Consider the following 6,036-nt stretch of genomic DNA (forward strand, 5'->3'; position numbering starts at 1 on the left):
TTCACATATTTTTTAAAAATAATCATTTTTTCAGAATGTTTGATAAAGATAAAAATTTACGTGAAGAATGTTTTTATCTTTTGCATAAGAGCTTCGAACTTTTTACAGTTAATTACGTTTGTGCGACGATAGGTTCAACGTGGTTACTTCCCTCCGCCGAATTAAGATCCGCGATAAGCCAACAATCAATAAAGCACGTACACACAATTCTTCCGGGATTAAAACTCGTCTTCCCGTCTATCGAAAATTGAATCTTGCGCTAAGGATCTGAACGAATGGAAGTCATAACCATTCTTACGGTACTGGCAAAGACCTCGTTGTATTTCTTAGCAATTCAATTATTAATACAAGCATGAAAGATATAGGTACCGGTTTTTTTATTTTTTCTTTCCATGCGACAATTCTTCAGGAGTGTATTGCGATGGAATTCACTTCTCGTAATCAAAACTATAAAAGGGAAACGTCGAAGTATGCGGCGAAATAAAAAGATATTAAATTTTAAACATACGAATATAACAGGAATTAACGAAAATACATATATGATGTTTTAATCGAAATATTTCACGAAGGACACGTTTAAAATTGTTTGATTAGAAACTTCACTACGTGGAATGGTTCGAGTTTAATCGGCCGGCATTTTTCTGGAAATTTGCGTGGCGCGTCTGCGTCGCGCTCGAAAACTTGCGGCGTAATTTTCTCGAGACAGAGATGGGGACTTCACGTTCACGAAAGTCTATAGTCTTATAAGGACTTAGCGGCGCGGGAAAAGCTAGTCGCGCGCGAATGCACACCGTTATTTATTTTCTTCAATAAATTCCACGAGTTGGACACTTTAATCCGCCGGAATCTCCAAGTGCCTGTCACTTAGGCTCGCGTACTTATTACTACTTAAGCGTTTTAATGGACAAGTTATTATTCTGATATATTGGTTTTTAAGCTTCCCCCTAGTCTTGCCTGCACCCCCATCAAAATGCTCATCAGGCTTCTTTGACTCGTGCTAATTAATTAGGATGCATCCAATTGCTAATTACAAATGTTAGGTAATGCAGGAAAATCTAGGTGCTAAGTGAATTCATAAATTATTTCTGTTAATCGACTTTTGCGGCCACGAGAGTAAAATTACGAGAGTAACATATATTGTAGAGAAAAAACCAATTATCGTTTAGAATATTTAACTTTAGATAATTAAACCTGTGAAAAGTTCACATATAAACGTGTTGTAAAAAATTAATTTTCATTAAACTATAATTATTAAGATTAATATTTAAAGAAAATTTGTCAGACTTTCTTTAAATTACATATAGTATAATGAAACATTTCGTAATTATATTAAAATCAATCTAAACTTTCGTGTTGAATCTTTAACATACCCAAGTATTAATTAATTTAATACAATGTGATTGTGTTATTTGGAGATTTTGTGATAAATTGATATTCAACATTTTTTAGTGTTACAATAACAATTTATGGGAAAATGAACAAATAACAAAAATAGTGTAGTCAAAATCTTAGTTTCAAAATAACTGAATAAAATGTAGGTACCAATATGTTAATATTGGTATTTACATTTTATTCAGTTATAAATATTAATTTTGCTGAGAAAAATTTTACTGAAAAAATTCCACAATTTGTTTCCAAATTGTATCAAAGTGTTATATCTTTTGTGTTCATTGTTTTACATAATATTTGTGCTACTTTCTAGGCTACATTCATCTTGTGTTAAATTTAACACAAATTTTTCCAACTGTAGTATAATAAGAACATTAAATATGTCAAACCAACAGTTTTTTTCTAACTAGAATTTAGAATTTAGAATAGATCGCAATGATCTACAACTTAAAACTTCAATGTAAAGATTTTACAGATCCATCGACGTGTTTTCGTCAATGGATCTGTAAAATCTTTACATTGAAATTTTGAATTCTAGATCATCGCAATCCATTCTAAATTAACAGCAAAATTAATATAATAGATACCACATTACATCAATTTCACACTTTTATCTTTAGCGTACAAAGATACACTTTGCCAAATGGCGAGAAAGAATAATTTCAAATGCGAGCTCGTATGACAACACGTACACGAACAATATGCAAACAACTGGTCATGTGCTCTTCGCCTGGCGTTGAGCACACGTGCACTCTACCAAAAAGTGTCATCTCTTTTCGTAGGATTTCGCCGGGGGTCTCAGTTTTGCATGAAATCCGCCGCTACGTGTGCAATCGCGAACGAGCGTCACGATGGAAAAAGGCGAGGATGAAACTCTTAACATCGGACTACGACGTTGTCAGAGACTGATAAGGGCTGCTACCTCGTCACCGTTAGCGCAGTTGAAGATCTCGAGCTAAAGTACCAAGAGACTGCTTCTTTTAATCCTAAACATTATATTCTTTCTTTCGTTTTTATAATATATCAAAATTATCTTTATAAAAACTAAACAATATTATTCGTAAATATTCGATAACTTTAGAAGAAGAAAGAAAAAAAATTTGAGAGTTCCAAAGAACGTTAAAGATGGAAGAAACGCTCAAGTAATGCATAATATTACATAAGTATTGCGTAGAAACGTGTGTTTTTTTGGTACGATAAGTAGCAGTAATAAACTCTGTATTACTTTTCCGCATTTGTCTATGTCCAACTCTTTGACACGGGCGGCGCTCCCTTAAAAATCTCGATCGTCGCCGGAGGGCGAGCGCGCCGTAGGGAATGAAGTATCCATCGGGGATCGGGGAACAATCCCATCCAGCGGCGGATTGCTTGTTCCGCTATTTAAAAGTGTCCTCGGTTAGCAGCGGGGTAAGTTAAGGCCCGCGTCGGCGTGGCGACCGGGCCTCGAGCCGTTCGACAATAGCGACGCGGTCGCTTTCGTCGTCTCGGCGAAAGTGGCGCTGTTTAATATTAATAAGCCGGGGCGGCTCTGCCCCTGGCAGGCACGTAGATGCATATCAGACCCGGCATTACAAGAAGACGGCACTCGCGGTCGCGTCGGGGAACGGCCTGGCCCGGCACGCGAGATTTTTTCCTCCCCGCGATTTGAATACACTCGCGGCGACGCGTCAGCGTCTGTCCGCGAAGCAGACATCTCTATTCGCGCGCGTTTCGAGAATGTCCAAGGCTCACACGTGTGCAATCTAAGATTCGTCCAAGTACATCGCTTGCTACTTGATCCTTGAAAGTTTAGAATATTTTTGCGAGGTCTATCTGTAATATTGTGCCCAAGTTTGGTCTAGCGATACGTAATCCTAATTTTTCTGCAAACTGTGAAAAATCGTCAAAGTACACGTAAAGAACAAATTTACTGCGGAAATCTAGAAATTTAGCTAGATACAGATCAGAAAATAATTTTACGTTGGATTAAAATATTTATGTGTAGAACACTTAAGCACGATAATATTGCTGCAAGATGTTTTGATTTTCTGGCAACTAGATCAAACGTCAATGTATTGTTTTAATGGTTTAAATAATCATTTTCAGATATGTATTTCAACAAAATCGTTCACACTTTCAGTGTATCATCAATTTTTTAAATGGATACTCTAAATTTCTTATTAAATATAAACATTTATTGCGAGAAACTTTTTATTCTTTTATTTTTGTTATTCTTTTCCACAATATTTGCTCATACTAATAAAATAAAGTCAAGCTGCAAATATTTCGTAAAAGTTATTATGTAAATTCAAAGCTATCAAGCTACATATCGCTTAAAAATCATGATGCTCTTCATAAATGTGAACAATCTTTTGTTGTTGGATTTTTTGACGTTGAATTAAACTTTTGTTTTAATTTCACATTAAATACCTGCAAAAATACGAAAAAGAGATTAATTGCAGCAGAAGCTGTGTGTACCTAAATTTTAGCTGCATACAACTGAAATTTAGCTATCTTACGCAGACTCTACTGCAACTAAACTTTTTTTTCCATGTGATATCTAAATTCTTAATTACACGTACTCACGATATTCTGGAACGTTGTAAAAAAAAGACAAGGACGATAGGGAAGAATAATAACAAGGTATCGAGAGTGCATAGCTTCTCCCGGTGGTGTCATCAAATGAAACCGTTGTAGCTTCGTGAAAGGAGATTCATAAAACGTTAACTGTATCCCGAGCACGTGAGTGCATTAAGGCGGCTCCTTTTAACCAGCCACAAACGATTGATCGCGCAATTATCGGCGGGGGCGTACTTATTGGCACAATTTCTTTTATCGCTGCGATCCCAGGTGCATCCTTTAGCCATGGAGAAGGGCCTTCCGCGAGGAGGTCGTCGAAGAATGGGCAATGGAAGAGTAACAGCGCAAAATGGAAGCGAAAGAGGAACGGAGCACGAGAGGGATATAACGCAAAAGGTACAGAGAAAGGAGGCAAGAAAGATAGGAAACAGGGAAGGAGGGCATATAGAGAGAGAGAGAAAGAGAGAGAGCGAGAGAAAGAGAGAGAAATGAGAGAGTGCAAGGAAAAATAGAGAGAAAGAGAGAGAGAGAGAGAAGCGACAGTTTGTAACCAGGCCTCAAGAATGAGAGAGGAAACCAAAGCATCGGGGTTGCGAAACGGAGTGGAAAAGCGAGCGAGCGAGCGAGAAGGAGAAGAAAAAGAGCGAGAGAGACAGAGAGAGGAAGAGAGAGAGAGGGCGAGAGAGGAGACAATGAACGGGGGAGTTATCTGTAATGGAATAAGTTGGCAACAATGGCGCATTGTTTGGCAGAACGGTCGCATCGTCGTCTGTTGACGGACATTATCGCCGGACGTTGCGTTTCCGGCGCAACCGGGAACGTCCTCGTCCCGTCAGAAGACGGCGTGTCAACCGGCATGATTCCGCGCGTTCGGAATGTATGCCACGCGTACAGCCGCCACCGCGGCACCGCCGCGCCGCACATAGCGCCTGTGCTACCAGAAAGCCAACCATTCAAATTCGCGCGGAGAGCAGCAGCTATCGAGCTGCTGTTATACGTCGCAAATAGAAATGCGGCCGCCCCGGTTGCCTTGCTTAAAACGCAAACGTGTAGGCCGACCCTTCGCCATTCACCCCAAGTTTCGCGAATGTCTTCGATTTCTCGCCGGCAGGTCACGAAGGATGTAGTTTCATCAACGTCTATCAAACCGAACTCCGTTTAACTAGTCCATTAAACCAATTTAATTCATTCTTTTCTATTTCTCATTGTTTTATTTCGAAAAAAAGTCTCCAGATTAAATAAGATCACATTTAGTAAACAGATTTGATGAAATCGATAATATATATTTCAAGTCATTTTTAGAAACTTTGACGGAGAATAGATGTTATATTTTTAAAACTTCATCAAAACAAAGAAAAGATTCATATAATCATATAATATTTTTAAAAAATCTTGTATGTTTTTCTTCTACCTCTAAAGATTTTAGTAAAAAAGGCTAGCAAAGACAACCGATCAGAACTATTTTCTCTGCAGCGGTTGATTCTATTGAAATATTCAGAGATACGCAATCATATTGTTTTTATCTTTATATCTCATAGATAGATGTAATAAACGACGATGTATGTGTGTCTTGGGCCCAATGCAGATTAGTTTTAATCTCGATTTAAATACTTTTCATCTTTTTCTAGTTCTGCCAGAGCTAGAAAAAGGTAGAAAGCAAGTTGAACCAAAGTTACAGTTAATCTATATCGGTGCAAAGAGCTCCCACTCCCTTATACGCGCAAAACGTGTCGATTAAATTCTCAGGCTCCGCACTGCTTTGTTATTGCGCGCAGAATTAATTCGTCATGGCGGATGGTAAGCGAGAATAATTTAAGTAAATCAAGAACAGCTGTCAAGATCGCGGTGAATTCGAAACCGTTCGCGGATGCGTAATACGAACTGCGGGGCGCCCGAGATGGCGAGGGTGTGGGATAGCTGGTGTCTTGGAGATTCATCCCTTAACGCGGTAATACCACAAACAGACATCCGGGAGGGATTAAGGCGGCAACCCCTTTGCCTTGCAATCTTTACTTAGCAGTCCGCCAGCCGCGTGTAACGACATGCCGGCTAAAATCCCTTTAAAGACCGTCGGTGAGATCCAATCGC

Source organism: Solenopsis invicta, chromosome 9, assembly GCF_016802725.1.
Source record: "Solenopsis invicta isolate M01_SB chromosome 9, UNIL_Sinv_3.0, whole genome shotgun sequence".
Taxonomy (NCBI): domain Eukaryota; kingdom Metazoa; phylum Arthropoda; class Insecta; order Hymenoptera; family Formicidae; genus Solenopsis; species Solenopsis invicta.